We start from the raw sequence: 24,123 nt of genomic DNA on the forward strand, positions 1-24,123 counted from the left end.
GTGGATTCAGTTCTTGTGTACGCAGATTTCTTTCTTCATTCTGTTAATTTAAAATCGATCATTTTGGATTTTTGGTAATTATTAAATCTTTGTTCCTCGCAATAATCGGACCCTTCACTGCCAGCTGTAGACTTCTGCCGATTGTCAATGGGTGACACCCAACCAGGAGTCTTCCTTGTAGGCTCAACCCGAGATAAATATAATAAGTAGTTGTTCAATAAAAGAGCCGGAATAAATATGAGATGTCGCGGCAAAATTAAGCAAAGGCCAATTCACGGAGAGGGTGGCGCCGACCGAGAACCTTGACTGCGGTTTATCTCTCTTTCGCGCATTTCCGCTTTCTGGATTCGAAATGAAACTCGCGCCGTAAATGGAGTGAAACACTTGGAAAGTAGATCAACTCACTGACTGGAGGAGGACGATTAAATAAAAAAAGGAACTCCCTCGCATCGACCACAGCGAGATGAGATGAGGTCACTCGCTACCCACCAGGTTCTCTTTAAGAATCTCTTCCATTAAACTAAACTCTTATATCGGGGTGACCCAGAAAGTCACTTCAACTACCCATGTGTGTGTATTGTGTCTGTGAACTGCACGTGTTGTCTGGTCCACTTGCCTGCTTTGGTGAATGAAAAACTCAATTTTAGCACTCTCCTCCAGGGGAAGGGACGCCCTTGTGGGAAGCACGGTTGGTAGGATAGCCGTCCTCCCACACCGGGTGCAAAAGGTCTGAGTTCGACTTCTGTCGATGTCGGGAGGAATTTTTGTCTTTTCCACAACGTGGCTGAGTTAGTCGGTCTCAGGAGAGGGCGACTTGGTTTTTTTCTCAGAGCAATGTGTCCTAAGTCGCTGATGGTCCTAAAAGCCTTCAACAACAACTGGATGGGAGAACACAGTCGGGGGAATCTTCGCGTTGTACCTCTGGATGAAGCACTCCTACACAAAGAGGGCACGTCAGCGTCCTTCTGAGCACGCAACAGTTGTTGTCTCGCGCAGTGGAACTTTGCCAGTCATGCCGGAGTTTGATCCTTTATCGGCGCTTCGCCTCCGACTTCCAGCAGCATACTAAGGCGTGGCCTCCGTTCGCCGCACCACCTCCCTTGACTTCTCGGCAGCTCCGTGACTGCCCGTAGCGAGCATCACGAACTGTAACGACGCTAGAGGGCGCTGTCGTCGCACTCGGTCGCTCCGTCGAGGGCTGCTCCGATACGGGTGGCACAACGTCGACCGCGCGTGCTAGAGGTCAGCGAATGGACATACGGATGCCACTTCGCCTTTGAAACGCTCTTCCCGGCCCGACTGTTGACCCCCGGGCGAACGGAGTGTATTTTTTGCCCGCGCGGTTTCTGTCGGAATAGTTTAAAAGTGCGGAGAACTTGGAGAAACTTCGTACCGGGAACAGGTGGCAGCAGATGTCCCGTCGCAGGTGCCAAACCACACCTCAGCTGCCGCAGACACTCGTCTTCAACTGCTGCCCCTAAGAACGCGTTGCTACTGCGACCCACAGGCGATCAGACGACATCTGTACGAACTTGAGGAATGAAGGTGAGTGTTTTTTTGTTTAATTACTTCGGCATTGTGAAAACACCCCACTCGCAGAAGAAAGGCTGTCTCGTGTGGGTCTTAAAAGTACCCCCTTCCACTCTGCTTGTTAATGGTAGACTGCTTTGTATTTCATATACTGATTTCAAGTTTGTGTGTTAACGCCAAAGCAACTAAGTCTATGAGGCGTCGGTATATTGTGCCTGTAACTCCGTTTATTCTGTGGTTGGTAGTTCCTATATATCCCCTCCCCCCAATTTTCTATGATTTAAGAATCTCGCCTGACACCGATTAACTGGGTCACATTATGAAAAAGTCCCATAAAAATTCATCTCGTCATCGACGCGAACCTAGGCCTTTTCCACCCACTGCGGGAACACCGTGATTATTCCACCGTGCTACCCGGGAGGTTCACTTATTGCGTACACTTCATTCAATGTTATTACCTGCCCCACTAGGACAAACTGGGTGGATTTTTCTGCAGCCAATTCCAAGGTGAAAAGGGTCTCCCTCTCTTAATTAGCCGGGGTCTGATCCTAACGAGCTGACTCATGAAGACCCATCTTCGGGGCAAAAATCCAACGAACCCCAGAATCGAATACTGCACGAGTCTTCGCCTGGTGTGGCCTTTTCATGGAACACGAACAGCGGCAAAGCAACATCCAGTAAATCCTTGTCATTGAGTGTGGGTGGGTGGGTGGGTGGCAAAAGCCAGCATAAAATGCGTTCCCGGACTTCCCCTTCCACGCAACACGGTTTCGGATGGGCCGTCAAGAAACAAACAAGAAAATCTCAGACAGCAAACAGGTTCCCGTGACGAAGACGTTCACCTCTGCTTTGTGTGGATTGCGTTTGGGAAGTTAACCCTTCAGGCGTGGACGAATCGCCCGCCTAATGACCCGATTTGCTCTGAACTCGCTGCAATAATAATCAAACGAGGAGGGGTGGCATCAAAATGGCCGACTTTGTATCTATACTAGAGCGAGGAAATCCAAAGGACAGAATCGGAAACAGCAATGCACTTTGAACTCCCTCCAATGAGAGATCGAATGGTAGAGGCATCTTCTGTACAAAGAGAAACAACCTTGGAGTCTGCTTACAACGAGCGAGAGCAGGAAATAGAGCGACGAAATTCGAAGACACGCCTTTGAACTCTAAACCCGAACAGAGAAGATAATAAGTAAAAAAAACAAAGAAAACAATTAGTTGGAATCACTTCCAGCAGATGCCTTCACTGAACCCGGTTTGTTCAACGTGTCAACAACTGGAAACAGAAGATAAATTCCCCATTAAATGACAAAAGAACCGATTAGTTTATGGAGGCTCTTTGGGATGTTTGGGCGTAAAAACAAACCACTTGACAACCAGATAATTGCAAAAAATGAGCAGACGCCGTCAAATTGTGGCGCGTGCCAAGATTACGAATTCCTGCAAATACGCACGTGTAACATGAAGTGCCTTTATAAAAACAAAACAGATAAATTCTTTGACTTTCTTTTAATCAACCTTTAAATGCAGCATAACAGTTTTGAGTGGGAGGGCGCCACTCAGTAACTTGAAAATCAACAAAATGTGACAGATATTCAAGGTCCAACGCAACTATGGCAACGAGGCGTCATTGTATTGTATCTATAAACTGCGTTATTGTTTTGCTGGATGAAAAACCACGATTTTTTGGAGAAAAATCTGCGTAATCAAAGAAAACCGACCAATACGGCAATATTTTGTTGGATGAAAAACCCTGAATTCTGAATAAAAAAATCCATGTAACCCTCGCAGAAGGGAGGCTAACTCAGCCACTTTATAAAAAACAAACATTTCCTAAGAGAGTTAATTTAATGCTGCGAAAAACTTTTCCATGACTTCCATACGATTGACAATCTCACTGCATGTTCGTCTGGAATTGGTTTATAGTTATCAACGATTTATCCTATTTTAGGTTACCTAACCTTCATTAATATGATGAACTTAACGAAATTATATTAATCAGTAGATTTTTATTTCAGATAAAACGTAATGTTGAATGCAGAACTCTGCAATGTAAGGTGAATATGATATGGAAGTTACGACCTATTAAGTACCTCATTAATTAAGATTAGGTTACCTAAATTAGGATATTTTTGTTAGTTTTTAATTAAGCCTTTAGGAAACATAATTAAATAAAGCAGATGGCGAAAATGACAGCCTGATTGAAAACAGGTCAGTCATAATGAGCAGGAACACCATCTAGTGAATCGTCAACGTATGGGAAAGTTCTTCGCTGAATTAAAATAAGTTGTCTTCACTTTGCACGAGATTCGAAGACAGGGCTTTTCCACAGAAAGTGAGAGCAAAGCCTAACATTAAGAATGGACCATTCTGATAGTCGAGAGCAGCAGCACATGGGATCAAGGGACTGGATTGGCAGAAGTTCCTGAACGTGATGCACTTAACAAAGATAATAATAGCGGTGTAACAGTCTAACTTCCTGTCTAGACAGGTGAGCTGCGTTCTGTTTTTGTAGTCAGAAAGCCATTTTGTAGTTACAGATATAAATATTTTTTGTCAGAGCCTGTAAGTTATATAAATCATTTCTGCAAGTGTTAAAACAGTCATGAAAACATGTGTTAAGAGTAGCGGAAGTTTTATGGCAGAAGATTCTGATTATTTGCATAACTGGCTTAATTCAAGGACTGGAAGTTCAAAGGCAACTAAGAACCGCAACTGGCTGCTGGAAGCATTGAAGCTTTGAAAGCGAATGGTGCCAAGGACGGGATTTCCAGTAGCTCCTTACCAGCTTCTGACACGTAACGAATATAATCGTGTGTCAGGGATGAAAACTTTACAGTGGTCGTGGATGATGTCATAGTTTTAAACTGATATAAGGAAACTTGAAACGTTAAATAATATCGGTTCAACGTTGGTAATTCTGAGGTCAATTTGGAGTAATTGCTGCCATTCCTTTTCAGATCAAATTTTCTCATTAATATAAAAGGTTCGTGTTTATGAAGAAAGAAGGCCACAAACAAAATGCACTTTCCGTGTTGCCAGATGACTGAATTTTGAGTTTTGTTTTCATTTCCAGTTACATATCAAGGTTGCAATTCGAGTCCGATATTTATTTTATTATTTTTTAACGTATAATATAAACAACAGGCATGCGCCCAGTTAAAGTGTAAAACAGAGCAGAAAAAAAAATAAATAGAGAATAACACACTTTGTACAATGAAAGTCCTTCAAACTGGAAAAGTCCAATTCAAGGAAATAAAAAAGGTATTCATGACAAGTCCAGTGCCATGAAGAAAATCGCAGAGGGCAGGTAGCTGCAGGAGACATCATCACGAATTAATGAGGACATCTTTAACCCAGAAGTCATCCGTCAGCCAGTCAACTTACTCCAAATAGTTCTATGAAACTCTTTGTTGTTCACAGCCATATTCAGATCAAACTTGTTCAGAAGTGCCAATGTCCCTTTAAAGGAGTTCCTGGATATCTCTAATATACAGTTACTGATGTGAAATGTAGTCTTCTGTCTAGTAGCCACCGCTGGAGCATGTGGACATGCGTATATGTAAAGGGCCAAAAATGTGGTGGTGTAGGTTTGTGTGTGTGTGGTCTGTCTGGATACTGGTCCACACCACAGGAAGATGGGCCTGTCCTAGAAAAACACGTACCGTCTCAAAAGAGACTCTGACCCATCTGGTATTGCGAGCAGGTGGACCAGGATTCTCTGGGGGCTCATTCCAGAAGGACAACAACAAAAGAAAAAAAAAAGATGAAGGAAGGAAAAAAAAAAAAGAGAGACGACGAAAGGGAAAAAAAAAATAATAATATACTTGAAAAGACAATAGGTTGATCTTTGAATGGTGTTTGAGGTTATGGGGCTACTGCATTAGTTGTAAGAATATCTTTCCTTCTCGCAAAGGAGTAGCTGCAAAAGCGTGGAGTGCAGACAAGTGATGTGGGGTCAGAACAAGTTGCTCAACTTGATTTATGCTGAAGGATGGGACTTCGTTTCGCAGCTCAATCCTAATGTCTTCATAGCAGGCACGCCTCTGGAGCATGAAGATCAATATGGCATAGAAGATCTGGGAGGGAGGTTGAGCCAGTGAATACGTAATAAAACTGTTTTAGATCGAGAACAGTTCGCTGAGTTTCCAAAGAAAGCTTGAAGTAGGAACAGAGATTCGGGTAGAAGATTTTGTGGCAAAACATGGGATTACGTCTGGATAGATAGTGGACTTCAGTCTGGATAGATAGTGGACTTCAGTACAAAAAAAAATAATTTAATGAAAATCTCCGTGAAAACTCAGATGCGAAGCAATGAAGCTCTCCAAAATAACTTTTCATTCATTTCTTGTTTTTAATTTTAATTTTTTACGATATAATCGTATAAATTTATGTTAATTTGATCTTAGTTTAATCTCTTTCGTGGACTAAGAGAGCAATGTCTCTTCATTAGAAAAATGAATGTATCATTTTTCAAACTTATTAAGCGCATTAATATGATTTTCAACGATGATATTCAAACCTCACCAGGAGTCGTGGCAGTCTTCTGGCAAAATGCCAAGCAGAAGCAGCCATGCTTCATTTTAGTATTTCGAAAAAAAATTGTCATTAATTAGCGAATGCAAAACAGATTTTATTCGTAAGAAATCAAAACGTGAAAGTTTCTAAAACTGTTAATGAACGAGGAGCAGTCTGAATGGCGAAGAAAAGAAAACTATATCTTAGCGCTAATGTTCTGTTTTCGACTAATTAACGGGCCATAGTTTGGGACTACAAAGTATCCAACATGGTTGGGACAGTTTATCTGAGAATTCGACGATCGTCATTTTCTGGGTGGAGTCAAGTGTCGGGGGCTACGTTGATAAATTATCTTTGTCTCGGACTTTTAGTGCCGGGACAGTGTAATTGGCGAGTGACGAGACAGATGCGAAAACGTGTGAGGATTTGTTAACGCGGAGACAGGAACATTAAGAGTTTAATAAGAAGTTGGATTTTGAAATGGTCTGTCGTAAGTCGGCCGGGAAGATTAATGACGCGAGTGAACTCGGCCTTCGCACACGAAGGAGATACTCTTGATAAAAACACGTCACTAATAGGAAAAGTTACTGTTCTGGCATTCTCTGTACGTCTCTGGAACGATCTCTTAGGGGAGGGTCCTCATTTCTAAGATGGTAATGGTTATTTATGATAAAAGGGTAAAAAATCAACTCCAACTTAAAGTATTATATTATCCTGAAGTCGTACTGAATCATGACAGTTTAGTAGGGGATTTAAACATGACGATCTAAGTGGCCTTGTAGCTTATTCCAGAAAACTTTTAAACTCATCGTTCAATCAACATCGGAGAGTTCATGGTCGATATTCGATTCTGTTCTTGTTGCTAGTGGTTAGTCTGGCTACCACTTGTTTAAAAGAAAACGAGGGAGGGGTTCTTATCTGTTCGGGCCAAAGGTAGTCTGCCAGAATTGCGAAGCAATAAAAAATAACAAATGGATAATGAAGTAAAAGGTAACGTAATGAAACTTCTCTCGAAGGAATTCTCCTGCTAAAATTAAATTCTGCTTTTTCTTTTTCTCAAATACAATTTTTGCAATCTTCGACTTTACTAGTGAGAACAATGTGGTAATATAACTTACGAAAAATACTTTTATGGACTTTTTCATGCTGTGGCCAAGTTAGTCGGTCTCGGATTTTTGCAGGTTTTTATTATCTATTAATGGTGAGAGTTTTTCTTAAGATGTATGCAGATTTTTAAGACATTTACAACAAAAACGACAAGACAAAAGAATTTAAACAAAACCGAACTTGCCATTCGGATCATCGCTAATTTGAAACTCTCACGAAAGCATAGTGGCTGAAATCACTTTTTGGTGGAAAACGCCTGAATTAGAATCCTTTCAATGACACGAAGAATTTTTGTGGTTTTATGTCACAAAGTGGCTCTCAGGCTTCGGTTGCTTGGTTTTTTCGCCCGGAAACTCTAGTTTTACTAACAGCAACAGCAAACCAACCGAAGAAGGCATGTACTAATAGACTAAACGCACTGATGCCTCATAACTTTAGTGCTTAATGCAAAAGGTATTATACACAAAAGATACATAATACTTAACAAATTTATTTTAAATCTCTTATTCTCATCGGTGAACTCTTCCTTGAAACAGGATTGTTATTCTATAAGTTCGATGTGGTCTATTTCTAGATGTAGGATAATTTTGTTTGCTGAATGTTTGCTAGATCTGCTCCTTCACATTTTCCACAAAATTTTAAGTGAAAACCACTTTCCGAAGATATGGAATACATATTTCGTTAAACCTGTTCCCAAAAATAACAATCCTAAGTCCGCCAAAGACTACAGGCCTATTGCAATTGGATGTTCGTTTCAAAAAATATTTGAGAAATCCATTTTAAATACCATCAACCATCACTGCTTCGGGCATAGACCGGAGTACCTTCATTCAGTGATCCCACAAAGATCTACTACCACCAATCTCATGGAGACTCTATTCCGAATCCAACACGCCGTTAACTTCAGACAGCAATTAGACATTGTCTTCTTAGACGTTGCATCCGCTTTCGACAGTATATCCGTCTCGGCTATTACTATCATCTTGGAGGAATATTTCCATATAACTGGGCACGTATTAGCTATAATAACGAGTTCTTTGAGGGAGAGACACATCACTGCCATAAATGGAATTTCCAAAGAGACCTTCCAAGTCAACAGGGGAGTCCCACAAGGTGGTGTCCTCTCTGCTACTCTCTTCGCAACAGCACTGCATCCCTTCCTGACCCAAAATCAAAAGCAATTTGTCGTATATGCAGACGACTTGAAATATTTCGTCACGTCGAATGACCAAAACACATCTTTACAATGCAACAACGAAGCAAACTCCAAAATCGCCGAGTTGCAAGAATACCTTAATTGCATGGGGCTCCGACTAAATGAACACAAGACAGCACAAATGGTTTTCACCGACAAGGTATTTAAAAACCACATATCAATACGCGTAAATGGCAGTGTGGTCAAAAAGGTCAGGACACATATTGATCTTGGTCTGAAATGGGACGAAAACCTAAACTTCACACCCCATTTCGGACATGTAAAGAAGAAAACTTACGCAGCGCTATGGACCTCCAGACAAGAACTAGTAGGTATCAGGAACCCTGACCTTGTTAAACAATATATTTTAAGATGCGTCATTCCCATCCCTCTCTACGCATCTCAGATTTGGTCTTCTGCCCCAGATGCTACCATCAAGGCTTTCCTGGGTTTAGAGTACTGGATGCTGAGATGGTTAAACAGGATCACTACGCAGCCATTTACAATCTCAAGAACCATTTTATATGCCAACTTGGATGTCACGCCTTGGTCTCACATTATTGTCACCAAGAACATTCTCACGCTTGCAAAACTGCTTACCGGGAGACTCGACTCGCCGAAAACTGACTACCTGCTGACTCGGCCCCGCATGACGCAAAGGTGGGCGAAGAGAACACCATCCCCTCCAATCAGTAGCGCGCTCACGCAGCTGGAAAGCCTTCGGCGATTTTTTCCTTTGAACACCATTAAGATGTTCAACGAGCTTCAAGCAGACCCAGAAAGGCTTTGCGCAGAGAAGAGATACAGGACTGAAGTGTTTCAAAATGCACTACTCCACCTGTAAATGTTGAGTGATGCCCACATATGAAAACAAAAGAGAATGCAGGAATGCATAAGAATGAACTGGTCGGGACTGTTTTTGCTCCGCACTGGTGCTCCTGTTATGTTGATATTGGACGTCTTGTCTTTCTGTGAACTCGCTGTAAATAGTGCTGTAGATGTGAACATTCTCTAATTCATTGTAAAATTGTAAATTATGCTTGTGCTCTCTTTCTATCTGCCTGTCATGTAAAATAAGCCAATGATGTGTAAAATATAATTAATTAGACAATGTATGATTTAGAAAATGTATAATTTAGACATTGTATAATTTATAAAGACTGATTTGTATAAATTATAAATAGATAATGATGTATATAACTTATATTTGTATATATGAATGTGCACCCCCTGGTTAATAGCTGTAAGCGGGTGTCTCTTAGGAGAAAATAAAGATAATAATAATAATATTCCACTATCCTTATTGCCTTGAATTTATAGTACCGAGATAATATAAACTTTTTTGCCTCTTAAAAGGTTCTTTAAAGTGAATATACACTGCTCGACAAAATTAACAGAACACGTACAAAACGTGGTGTAACTCGTGGTATAGCTCTGTTTTCTGATGAGTCCCGTTTTAGCCTACAAACAGATTCTAGACGTTATTTCATCTGAAGACAACAAGGAATGCGTTACCATCCCTCCAACATCAGAGAAAGGGACACTTAAGGTGGAGACGGTGTTCTCATGTGGGGTGGGACAATAATCAACGGCTGCACCCTATGTGAGACTTTTTAGGGGTGCGGTTGGCCCAGATTTTATTTTCATGCACGACAACGACACTGCACATAGAGCTGAAGTGGTGGAGGGGGAATATCTTGAAACTGAAGATGGGCATGTGGACATGTGTATATGTAAGGGTGGCACCTAGAACGTTTGTTCAACTCCGCTTCGTATCTCTGTGAAGAACAGTATCACTACAGATTGGTCAGATATGTGTGTGACGTAGGTTTGTGTGTATTCTTTGTGTGTTCTGTTCTAGCCAGAAGCATCAGCCACCTGGACAGATGATTCTGGGTACTCGTCCACACCACAGGAAGGTGGGCCAGTCCTAGCAAAACACGTACCGTCTCAAAAAAGACTCTAACCCACTTGGTGTTGCCAGCAGGTGGGCCAGGATCCTCTGGGAGCCCATTCCAGGGGGAACAGAGAAGAGGAGGAAAAGGGAAAAAAAAACCTGTGGTATAAAAAATAAATAATTAATTAAATTAAAAAAAAATTTTTTTTTTTTTTTAATTTATCCTTTATTTTCACCAGTGAAATCTAGGCCATAGAATTACTTGTCTGGTTTTGTTTTGCATTGGCATACAAGGTCTTCCGTCGGCCTTTGCATCTGGGTAAAAATGCCAGATGCAAAGGCCTGCCAGGAAGAAAGATTGTCTGTAGTCTGGATTACTTGATCCACCTGGTTTGTGGAGAAATTGGGAATTCCTCTCCGAAGTTGATCTCTGAGATCCTCATAAGTTGCAGTCAAAAAGAAGATGGTACCAGATTTATTTGGCTCCACAAAAGCATAGGTCAATAGATAGAAGCCCCAGTTTGTATAGCTTTTCATTCAGGGAGCCATGGCCAGTTACCAAGAAGGACGTCTCAAGGCTCAGAGAGAACCAGGATCTTTTGGTTTGAAACTGAGGATATGCAACGACTGCCTTGGCCAGCACGGTCATCAAACTTAAATTCGATCGAACATGTGTAGATTGTCCTTGTGGGTTGCATTGCCCGCCGACAACCAATTCCTCGCTCACTTGATGAGGTAAGGTTTGCACTGGTGGAAGAATGGGATTTGTTGCCAATGAATCTTATAGACACCCTTATATCGAGAATTTGTTCACTGCTGTCAGGCTCGTTTAGCTGTTGGAGGGATCCTACGCCGTACTGATCCCCTCCAACCTGTGCCCATATTTTTGAACATCTTGTATCGAATTCTATAATGTGACTTTTTTTTTGGTGATCTTTATACACCCCTATAAACGTCCCTTATATCTGTTCGAAATTTCTCGCCGTGTCCTCACTTCATCGTTATTCTATGGTACACCACCATACCAAATATTGTCCTGCAAGATGCACGCAAACAAACACCACCTTTTCTACGTGTTCTGTTAATTTTGTCGAGCAGTGTAGTTCATTAACTAGTAATTAACCGGTAACAGGTTAATTTATCTACTTTTCACTTCTGACAATCACATTAAATTGAAAAAAAAAATAATAATAAATAATTTAAGATTAAAATATCGACCGCGCCTGAAATGTAACGTTATGTGTACTGTACCTAATTTGTAGATTTATAATTTATTCTAAGTTGTAAGTAATTAATTGTAATTTATAAGTAAACTTTTATTGCAGAATTACACCAAGCATTCGCATAGCTTTTATCCTATATATTATTCAGTGAAAGTTTTTTATTTTATAGGTGGCGCTAACGGTTAACTAGAAATGACGCGACTACCCGATTAGTGCCATTCAATTTGCTGTGCCATATTTAGCCATCAAACAATGCGTAAGTCGCTGAAGGGTGTTGCCTAGTAAATATTTGCCGCTACTTTTTTTCTGTTTTCTTAAAGACATTCGTTAAAAAAGAAGAGAGAAAGAAAAGAAAAAACTGGCACCCTGCCAATTGAAATTGGCTTAATCCGTCAACTACTGGTTTGGATTGCAGCTGCTGTTATGCAAGTCATCTGGCAAAAGTAATCAGTTATTGGTGGGCTGAGCATTTATGTACGTGTAAAGGTATGAATTTAAATCTATTTGGTTTAATTTTAAGACCCCTGCGGATATTTTGTGTTCGAAAACAAGTAATGTTGATATTGCAAACAGCTTACATTTTTTATTTGAAAATTTCGCTGCTGCAGAAAAGTAGTTGAGGTAAAAATGGATTGTTTGACTATTCCGCTAACATAATCAATATTTAAATCTTATCAGGAGATAAATATTCATATCACGTGCGTATACTTGTCTGTAATACGTGTACTATACGATTTTTTTTTATCTCGATGGAATTATCCGTGAAAAATTGCTCATTCAGCGACATGTACAAGTGTAATTATCTTAAATCTTAGTTTTCTCCTTTTCGAAATTGATCAAAGCGCCCTCTCACAAAATGGCTTATTATTACACAAAATAATATTCATTGTAGTGTTGATTTAAGAGTGTTTTTAATGAATGAAAAAAGTGAATGTAATAATTGGAAATTTAAATTGATCCTTTATTATTTTATTTTGTGTCAGCCTCAACTGTTCATACAATTCTGCACAATTTCCAAGGGAGATTTTCTTCACAACTTTACTCACGGATCAACAGTCAAACTGATGCAGATAATCTTCAAGCTGCTTTCAACTCTTTTGCTAATTGGGTTGCTTTAAGCGGTCTGGAGGTAAATGCTACATCAAGAATACTCCGATTACCAGAGTTGCCGATGTTAAAGGACTAGGTGTTACTTTTACCGCTGGATGTGGGTTTGATAAACATATTAGAAATATATTGCTCCAAGCAAAAAAACAAATTGGATTCATCAAACGACAGACATATAGATTCAAACATCCTCAGTTCTCTGCGCTTTTATTCAAAACAACTGTCCTCTCTATACTAGAGTTTGCTACTCCTATATGGAACCAGCACTACATATTGATACAGCAAATTGAATCACTACAAATGAAATTCATCCACTATCAATCTTTGGAAACTCGGCGAACTGTTTTTGATCTAAAACTGTTCTACCATTATATGGTACAACAGTTTTAGATCGAGAACGATCTTCCCTGGTTCAAACCTACCTGCCTGATCTTTTATGCCATATTGATCTTCACGTTCCAGCGATGACTACAAGACAGAAGACTATATTCGACATCTGGAATTGTAGGTTAGAGATATCCAAGAACTCGTTCCTTAAAAGAACTGGCTCTTATGAACAAGTATGATCTGGATATGGCTGTGAGCAGGAAACAGTTTCACAGAACTATCTGGGTTCAATGTGAAAGTTATGATTAAATAGTATGTCTTTTATTTATTTACATGTTAATGTACAATCTAATAATAAACTTCTTTATTGCTGCTAAGTACAGTACAAGTACAAGTACTAGAAACAATAGTTCTCATCACGGCGACATGGCCAGAAGTTTTACATTAAGGAATGATACACGTGATTAAATTGATAAAATTAATAGTTACATGGGGTATTATAAGTTACACAAAATAAAAACATGTAAATTGAAATTATAATAAATAGGAAAATATAACAGAAACAGAACTGAACATCGTAACACAATTTGGAAGAATTTATCCCACTTGAACAGATTCGATCCACTCGAAGAGAATGCGACTCTATTTGTTGTCAGAAGCCATTTTCTGCAGGTTAACTCCAAGACGGAGCAGTGCCTGAATTTTGGGGAGTGCCTGGGCGTGTAAGAAACGATTACACAGTTTCAGCCGGTTGTATTTGAGGATTAGTGTGGGGTCCGACCTCAAGGATGCCAGAGGATTGTGCCACTGACAGAAATCCCAGATATTTGGGACGTTTATCACTCCTGTGTACATTTTTACTGTAGCCATTAAACGCCTGCTGTCAATTAACTTAGGGAGCCTGGGTACATTTAGCTGCTCAGCCATGTCAGTTGTTCTCAATTGAAGGGGTCGGCGATGCTTATTTGTGGCCCATTTCAGTGTCCAGTATTCACACGCGAACACCGGTTTTTGAAGTGATTGCGACGCAGATGCCTAGATTTCAGCAGCGTATAAAATAACCGGATAAACAGTGGTTTGAAGGTATCTGGAAGTGGTTGCGGCATCGATGGAACGAAGTAGGTGTTGCTTCGCCTCCAGCGTAGGGTGTTAAATCGCTTCCGGATGTATTCTGTGTGCGCATCGAATCTCAGCTTCGGATAAAAATTGACACCGAGGTCCTTATATTATATATATTATATGTTATATGTTATATTATATGTTAATAATAAATAAATAAACAAATATAACTGCTATGTTCTCCCTTGGCCAGCCTGACCTCAACTTTCTACGCTATTTTCGAAGATCACTAAAAGTAAACCAAATGCAAGTTCGGGTTAACTTCTTAAGAAAACATTGGCTTTCACAAACTATTTTTTAATTAAATTCTCGTATGTATTTCATCCCCTCCGGATAATATTTTCCTACATTGGATGCACTCCACATGGGACTACCTGGCGGGAGACGTTAGTTATTGGAGGATTTTTTTGGCACTTGTACCCGAGTACAGTGAGAGGCGCTTGCACCGACCTGTTTCTGCCATTTGTAACATATTTCCCACGTTGTTGTGTTTAAGGAGAGGGGGATTTAGGAGCGGTCGTAGACGCAGAACTAGACAGTGAAAGTAGCGGGGGAATTCCAAAGCAACGGAAGAGAAAGATGGAAAGATAACAGTGGCGTTCGAGACGATTAATGATTCATTTCCAGTGTAGTGGTATTTCTTGAAAGCTGTCGTATTTCTTAAAAGAATCCAGACCATCTTTGAATTTAATATTTATTGGGCTCGTGAAGCTTATTTCTGCCAATTATAAGGAGTTTGTTGCTTGCAGTGAAAAATAACTGTGGCCAGATGTACACTATAAATAAATATTAGCTTTTCAAAACATATACTAAAACAATTCTACCGAAATTAAAACCATATACACGTGGCATGTGTGCCAACTGGCTTTTTTCACATGTCGCAGAAAGAAGTTAATTCTCGTCGTTCATTTTTTCTTTTACTTTTGGCGTGACTCAAGATTCGTCACTCTGTCTTTTAATATGTACATCACTGATCGGAACCTTATCTCTTTTCCTTCTATGGGAGGTTACAGCGATACTGTACTCAGATGAATAACATTTATCGCTTCGTTGATGCCCACGACCTGGTATTGTGGGCTTCAATTAACAACTTTCAAGTTGCATTCATGTAATTATTAAACGAGCCTGCAAAAAATTGCATCAACCCGTGCTTCATCGTTAAAATCCTCTTTACTACCTTTGTGTTTTCACATCAGCAATTTCCATGTCCTGTGTGGACCACAAACACTTCCACTCATATACACAGACTGCAGAGTAATTTTTTAATCATATGAAGAACAAAAAAAATTGCTGTTCAGAAATAGATATTAGCACTTGAACTACGGGGGGGGGAGACAAAATAATAACGCGCGATAAAAGTTACAGATATGCACTAATATGGTGTTAGGCTACCTCTGCTTTTAAAAGTGATGGTGGAGGAAGTCGGCTTCCCATTCTCCTCTCCAAATATGTCCACTGTGGCTCAATAACGTTTAAGTCTGTGATTGTGCAGGCCATGAGAGATGCTTAACCTCAGTTTCATGCTCCTCAAACACATCTGGATGTACATTATCATCATGAAACATGGATTCGTTTATGAGGAAACTGTTTGCACCATGGGATGAACCTGATCACTCAGAATGTCAAGGTATTCAGTGGCAGTAATTCGCCCATTCAGGGTGATGATAGGACCTAAAGAATACCAAAACATTGCTGTCCAAGCCATTGTTTGGGCAGAAATATATTAGTATTCTTAAATACCCACTCCCTCCTAGTTAGCACAGTTGGTAGGATCGCCATCCTCCCCACACCGGGTGGAAAAGACCTGAGTTCGAGTCCCGTGGATGACGTGAGGAATGTTTACGGGCCTTTTTCAAAACGTGGCCGGGTTAATCGATCTCAGGCGAGAATAGCATGGTTTTTTCTCAAGGAAACTCGGGTGTTTTGTCCAGCAAACAGGAAATTAGCAGAATACGCAATTTGCAGACACTATATACGGAACAATGTAGCCTTAGTCGCTGATGCTCCTAAAACTCCACAACAACAACACTCCAAGGTAGGAGCTTCCTTTGCCATTTACCAAACGTAAACTCTCCCTGATGTTGGAAAAAAAAAAAAAGTGTGTATGTGCTGATTCTCCTGAAAATTTGACATTTTCCCAATCAAGTGTTCAGTTATCCTTCTCTTTGCAGTATTGCATCCACTTTCTACCATTACCATGAGTAACGAGTGGCTTGGCAGTAGCGGCTCTGCCATAAATTTCAGCTTTATGAAGTTCTCGCCGAACTGTTTTTCTAGGAACTGGATTGCTGAGACTCACATTTTGGGACAGTAGTTTTATGTTTTGTTTATGGTTATATTTTTATGTTTATGGTTATGTTTTATGTTTATGTTTTGGGGCTACAGTTCTTTTCATCCTTTTCTCAGTCAGCTTCGATTTCCACAGTTCGTCATATCAGATTTTGTTTTTCCCATTCTTGGCGAATGCAGACATCACTCGCTCTAGATACATTAAAAAAAATCAACAGTTTTAGCCACCGATGCCCCCTAAACGTGCACAAACAATTTGTCCCTCTTTGAATTCCCTCGACAACTTGGGTTTTCGCCTAGCAAAACAGGCAAATCGACCATAGAACACACGCAATTTACAGACATAATACACAATGCACGGCAAATGAAATTAATAATTCGGGTGGCCTAAAAATAATAGTTTGGATTTTTTTTTTTTTTTTTTTTTTGCCCTCCTTTGGAATTCACACAGGTCGCTCATTATCCTCACGTATCTTTTTATATCACCTCTAAATAAACATCATGAGCTTTTATCATGTTTTATTCACAGTACCACCTGTAAGAAACAAAAAAAAATCATCACTGCATGTTGATAAATACGTCATACAGCCATTACATAAACTTTACTTTCATATCAGGTATTTCCATTATTTTGCACACCCCTATATATTTAGCAGTGTTTGAATAATTCATGGCAGAAGAATCTGTATTCCACAATTATCAGTAATGTGTTGCTGTCGGAGAACATCTGCTAATGCTTCCTCTGATACAGAAAAAAGTATCTTCAAAGATACTTTTTTCTGTATCAGTGTGCTACTGCAACAGGATCTAGAAAATTTGGTCAGATGGGCTGAGAAGTGGCAACTCAAGTTTAACATCGACAAATGCCAAGTACTGCAAATGGGTAGAAGTAACCCCAGAGGAACGTACCAACTGTGTGGTACTACAATTAGGGTGGTAGAAAATGAAAAAGATGTGGGAGTAATTGTGCAGTCAGATATGAAGTTTTTTGAGCAATGCAGGCAGGCTGCCAGAGCAGGTCATGGGGTCCTGTCAATGATATACAGGAGTTTTGCTATCAGGGATAATGAGGTCATTATCCCTTTGTATAAAGCAATGGTCAGACCACACCTTGAGTACTGTGTACAGGTGTGGAGGCATCATTTTAGGAGGGACGTAGAGTTCCTTGAGCGTGTACAGAGAAGGGCAACAAGATTGGTGAGGGAACGAAGGGTTCCTCTTACCAAGAAAGGCTTAAGTTCTGCAAATTGCAGCGGCTGGAGACTAGGCACCTGCGAGGGTGATCTTGTTGAGGGGTATAAGATCTTGAATGGGTCGAGCACGCCGAATTCTGATGGGATTCTTCCACTTGCTCAAATTACGAACCTGAGAGGGCATAGATTGAAATTGAGGAAAGACAGTTGTAGAATAGATGTACAGAAATTTGCCTTTAGCCAGCGGGTGGTTAATTGCTGGAACAAACTTCCATCTGTCGTTGTGGAAGTTGATAGCTTAAATAAATTCAAGGAGGAACCGAACAAACTTTTAGAGGAAACGGATGTATGAAATTGGTTTTCTTTTTTGGCTGATGCTACATAAGCTCATGAGCTTGCTGACTTGCATCACATGCCGCCATTATACACTGTTTAAATTTAAGGACTGCAAAATTTAAGGACCAGTCAGGTTTTCACCTGTACCTTCTCATAGGAGTGGCCTGGATATGGGAAGAGCATACCAAACGAACCTCGTGAGGTAAAGAAATGATGAGGGAAACTACACCGACACAACAACGGAAACAAAACGGTACAGAGGGACTTTATTCAAAAATGTCAACATAGCACTGTCTGCCATGATACAGATGCTCACTGCCAAAGATGGAACAAAGGGAAGAGGTGGTCCTCAGTAGGAGATATTATTATTATTATTATTATTAAAATCCGTTTATTAAAAAATAGCAAGTGTTTGCTTTCACCCCTTATACACAGCCGACCGGCTAGAAGGGTGTACAAAATGCAAGAATTGCAATTATATACAATATAAGAAGGGTGTACAAAAAATCAAAAAATACAATTATTTACAGTATTTACAATATAAGAAGAGTGTACAAAAATGCACGAATACAATTATTTACAATATTTACACAAGTGCGTATATTTACAATATTGTTTACAAGTGCGTATATTTACAATATTGTTTACAAGTTCACTCATTGTCAAGATTATAGTTGAAGTAAGCAGTGCGCTTCTGAGATGCTCTTCACTCTGTACTGCTTACTTTCGGAGTATTTCACAGGGTCTATTGTCAATGAATTGAAAAGGTTCACTGCGTTGTTTGGGAAGAAGTTCTTCAGACAGCACAGGTTGGATAGTGTGGAATGCAGTGGTAGGTAGGGACTGTCATTACTGCGTCCAGCACGTGGAGTAGAGATAAGTCCTCGAAGACTGGGGGCGTCAATCACACCGGTAAGCATCTGAGAAAGAAGAAGAATATTCCTGGATATGGCCACCCCTAATATCGATGCAGGCTTTGCACCGCCTGTCCATACTTAGGACAATGTTGTTGATAAGTTCTTGCGGTAACATCGTCCATTCCTCTGTCAACGCCATCTTCAGCTGGTGAACATTTTCTGGTGGGTGTGGACGTGCCGCTAGGCGTCTCCTCAGAGCGTCCCATATGTGTTCGATGGGATTTAGATCGGTGGAACGGACAGGCCAATCCATACGAACAATGACCTCATTTTTCTAAAGCATATCAACAGCTGCAATGAGATGGGGTGTGGCGTTATCATCCATAAACCCGAACTCGGGACCAATGGCACCTCGGAACAGACGCACATCGGGAAGGATTACCTCAGTACAGTAGCGTGCACCAGTTACAGTACCGCCTTCCAGTATCTGGTGTTGTATACGTCCATCAAAGAAAACCCCTCTCTTTTCGAGAACACCTCGACTGCCATATCGATCCCTTCCAGTGATGTTTGCGGGTTGATACCGTGTGCCAACCTCTCGCCAGATTAGCTGCTGTCCAGAATCGCTGCTGAGACTGAATCGACTCTCATTAAATAAATAAATAAATAAATAAATAAATCTTTATTGTGAAGTAGAGTTACAGCACAATATCCCATCACGGCGACGAGCGCCAGGGGTTCACATATAGCAGTTAGAGAAAAGATAAGTACAGCGAACAAATACAAAATGCTACAAAATACAGTTTACAAATTCAAAAGGCTACAAAATACCGCGAACAAATTCAAAAGGCTACAAAAATACAGCGAAAAAATTCAAAATACAGCGAACAAATACAAAAGGCTACAAAATACCGATCACAAATGCAAAAGCAATACAAATACAGCATAAAAACGCAGAGCTAGACATAAATACAGAAATAAATACAAATTGGCCATATATCAGGGTTCAAGGGCTTTGATAAAGTTCTGTCTGTCCTTCTTCTTACTTATTATGCTGTCGATGTCGGCGTCCACACGGTTGAGGGCAGCGAGCATCTGCTTGGGAAGAAATCTGTCAGTGAGTACAAGCCTGTTGTGGTGAGCCACGAGTGCTGGTATCGACCTTAGGCTTGGCTGTGGAATCCTCCAAGAGCAAGCGTTCCAAATATTTGGAGATGATATCTGGCCTGTGATGAGTTTGGCTGTGAAGACCAGCCTCTTTTCCACGATCAGGAACTTCAACCTCGGGATGTCGAGTGCTTGTGCCATCATGGTGGTTGTGGTAGCGGGAGGTAGCCGAAGCTTGTTATTGGCCCATTTCAGTAACCAGTATTCAGCGGTGTACACCCGCTTGAGGTTTGTAGGTGCAGCAGAGGCCCATATTTCTGCACCATAGAGAATGGCGGGGTAAACGGTGGAGGTGATGAACCTTTTGACAGTGGCAGGATGTCGGACGTGTAGCAGCTGCTGCTTTGAGATCCACCGTAAACGAGAGAATTTGGTACTGATTTTGTTGATCTGGTTGACAAAGGACATCTTTTGGTCAAACATTAGTAAAGAGTACCTTGAGTAAAGCTTTTGTGGTTGTAACCTTTAAAAATAGTGTTGGTCCTTAAGTTTTGCACACCAGTATACTACTACTACTACTATAACCCCAGAGATAAAAATCACATAGATTTAAATCGGTTGGCACTGAAGACCATGACAGGGTACTACACCCCATTCTAAAAAAAAAAAAAAAAAAATTCATACAGGAACTGGAGACAACGTTTCCAGTGTTCAATATTGCACCAAATCTGCAAACCTTTCTCAACAGAATAATGATGGGGTTGGTACGAAACATTTGTACCGTGAGAAACTTCAAGGAAAAGAAATAGGAATAAAATTTTCATTTCAGAGTATATTGAATGAAAAATTACCCTTTCAGAAACCACTGGAGTTAAAATGGTTAAATGTAATCTATACGCTGTTATTATCAGGAAGGCGAACCTCTTGTGGGTTGAGAGGTTCGCCTCCCTCAATCGCCTACAGCCTTCCCCGTTTCTCCAGGCATATAGCGAGGTCATCTTTCAGCAAAACTGAAACTGGATTCGTTATCTCCACGAACGGTGTATGGTGCGTGCACGTGAAAAGAGTTGATGGATGTCTCGGCAACGAAAGAGAAGAATAAACACCGAAGGGCCCGCAAGAATCCCAACGAGTTTTTGATCGATGAAGACGGATCGCTTGTAGCGGCCGTAGTTTCTGTCTTCTTCTTCTAATTTTGCGATTCCGCCTTTCCAGTTGCCGGGAGGAAGACCAGCGACAAAACCCTCTGGTTCCCTGTGTGTGCCCCCAAATGAATCCGAAACTTGCTTACGCAACGTCAAGTCGGGTCACATAAAAACTTGTCTAAAATGAATGAATGGCGTATAAAAAGTAATGCAATATAAGCGCATGCGCATTTCCATTCTCGGCTCCCGCAGCCCGCGGAAAAGATTTACAAACGCTAATCAAAGGGAACTTCAAATTCGAACTTAACTTTTCTGGTTGGCTGCTCTTGAACAACTTCCCCGATTACCTCCTAGGTCTGCCAGAAGGCAGTGTTTTCTTACTGGGGTCAGCGCGGTTGGCAACTGAATTGTAGGGCCCGCCTAACGATGTGTCAGATCGTGAGTGATGTCCTCTCCTACTAGTAGTCGGGGGCCTTGTTGAGGGACAGGATAGAAAAAAATAATTTAAAATACAGCGACGAACATCAGGATTTTCAAATTGACCTCTTCATCCGACGATGTCATTACTACTGGTGCGTTGTTGCAGTCCCCTCCTGGATGAAAAACTTTATCGTTTACTATTTTCTGGCCAGCTAGACTACCAGTTTTAACTCTTCTGGAGAACGTACTGGACAATCTTCGACAGAAACCGAGAACACATCAACAGCAGCGTCTACGAATCCTGAATGAATTACCGGTCAATTGTTTTCAGAGTGGCTTAACAAGCTAGACACTCGAACAGCTTCTACTCTCGAAAACCCTAAAAACGATTTCAAACAAGATTTGTTGTGTAGAGTCTCCTGAAAGAGACCAATATGAACTGCTAAAAAAAAAAAGCCCAGGGTGGTATGGGCTCAAAGGAATAGAAACTAGGCTGTTTGAGTTTAGAAAGCCGTGATGCGGTCGGACGAATAAGAATTTACCCATAAGATATCCCAGTTATCAAGTTCACAGGAGAAGCAACGAAGCATTCCATCTGGACTCTGTGCAAAGTGTCGTACAATCTGATGGTTGGGCCAGCGATGCTTTGGGGATGTTTTAACTATTATGAAGTGGGTCTCCTAGTTGAAATACCAACCGGGATGAGTCAGCCCTCTCTACAAATATTCCGGATGAGTAGGGCGTGCCTTCTGCTGAACATTTGGAGAACAGTCGTGATTTCGATACGCCTACGTTCCAGGATAACAACTGTCTGGATCCCGGTTGGTATTTCAACTAGGAGACCCACTTCACCTCAGGCTGGTTACCAAATGCTCTGCTCCTCTAGAGTGGATCGTAGAGGAGGGGGAGTCACAACACTCTACAATATCATCCTCTTTTCATTAGTACATTCTGTGGTAACCCAATCCCTTGCATTTGAAGCTGCCATGGTGTCCCTGAAGCTCAACACCTACCTGATTGACATAGCAACAGTATATATTCCACCAGGCCCAAACAGTGATATCATTAAAGATTTAATCCATTGGCTAGTGAATCACCTCCACTCCTCTGCTAAGCACATTGTTTGTGGAGATTTCAATCTTCCACCTACTCTGGCATATCTTAGTAGGACACTCGTTAGCAGTATGGATTCACTGGGTATCAGCCTTCTCAACTGCCACTCCACGAGAGGATCCTATCTCTTAGATTTGGTATTCTCCTCAGCACTATGCGACCTCGAAGACAGCCCTCACAATCTCTTTCAATCAGATCACGAACCCATTGCCATACTCCTGCACTTAGCCGCACCTAACTTCGATATCCAAGGCCCGAAAAATAAAAAAGAAATAACATCCCCCAAATTCGTTGATCTACTACGATGTCTCGAAGCCGCATCCTCCATCCCTTGGGAAGCTCTCAATAATTGCAATCTCCAGCTGGCTGTGGACCTCATGACCTGGTGGATCCGAACTATTGCCAGTTACGGAGCGACAAAGACTGTCTGCATCACTCCCCGTTCAAGAGCTTGGTGGACACCTGCACTGAACAAAACCTTCCAAGAAAAACAAAATCTGCATAAGAGATGGAAAAAGTCACGCGCTGTACAAGATCGGATTGCTTTCTCCAGAGCAAGAGCAGTGTTCAACCGCCAGAAATCATTTTCAATCAAAAAACATCTAAAAGCAACCCTACAAAAAGGCAAACCATTTTATGACTCTCGGCACACAGGAATTCCTAAAACACTGAACCTTGAACTGTGAATGGATCACATTGCACGGTTCTCGAACAATGTGGCCCCCGACATATCCAGGCAACTTACCTGTTAACAACGTCCCAACGGATATGCTCGCCACCGTTTGCATCACCAGGAAGCAACTTATAACTGCTATAAATGGATTACCACCCACCGTAACGCAGGCCCCGACCTTGTGCCACAATTCATGATCAAATGTCTCAGCAAGTTTATCATCGATCCACTACTCTCAATTTTTAACCGTGTCTTAACGCAGCACTACTTTCCCCCTCTCTGGAACAGATATGCTGTGAGGCCACATCCTCAATGCCAATCTGCATTACACATTAAAGTTCAGGCCAATCTATCGCTCTTCCAGCCTCTTGAAACTTATGGAGAAGGCATTACTTTCAATCATCACCAATCAAATCATGCTTCACAAATTCACTATACCATTCCCGGAAGATCCACAGTCACCAATTTAACATCCATAACCAGCACCATTCTCAGAGCACTAGAAGCTAAAGCAGAACTTGCCGTCACGTACGTCGACCTGGAAGCTGCTTTCGACTCAATCAGCATTCCCTCGCTCCTTTACCTCCTAGAAAATTACTTCCATATAAAAGGTGGCATGTTGTGGTTTATCACAACCCTGCTTTCTCACAGAATCATTCTTCTGACAGCGGATCAAGAAATAATCTCAAGAAAACTCACTGCGGGAGTTCCCCAAGGCGGAATCCTCTCCGGAGCATTATTTACTGCAGTCATTATTCCGTTTGTGCAACAGACAGAAGACATAATCTGCTATGCTGACAATATTAAGCTACACACCCAGATTAACCCCAGCGAACATATCTCAAAAATTAATGAAAAGATCAATCGAAAGTTTCACGACTTAGGATCCTATCTCCATCAATTTGGACTACTTATTAATCCTGCAAAATCAGCCCAAATTGTCTTTTCTTTGAAGCACCAACCCACT

General features: G+C 41.1%; 1 protein-coding gene across 1 annotated transcript in view; it reads left to right on the top strand.

Moving 5' to 3' along the window:
- The first annotated feature begins 1,194 nt into the window (after positions 1–1,194).
- The window catches only part of LOC150087572 (uronyl 2-sulfotransferase homolog pip-like), a 47,272-nt gene continuing 24,343 nt past the window's right edge, over positions 1,195–24,123 (top strand). The window contains exon 1 of the mRNA XM_090371254.1: positions 1,195–1,545. The gene's annotated coding sequence lies outside the window, so the exon portion shown is untranslated. The remainder of the gene's footprint in view (positions 1,546–24,123) is intronic.

The sequence above is a fragment of the Mastigoproctus giganteus genome, chromosome 4 (genome assembly GCF_048544385.1).
Source record: "Mastigoproctus giganteus isolate SK-2022 chromosome 4, ASM4854438v1, whole genome shotgun sequence".
NCBI lineage: Eukaryota > Metazoa > Arthropoda > Arachnida > Uropygi > Thelyphonidae > Mastigoproctus > Mastigoproctus giganteus.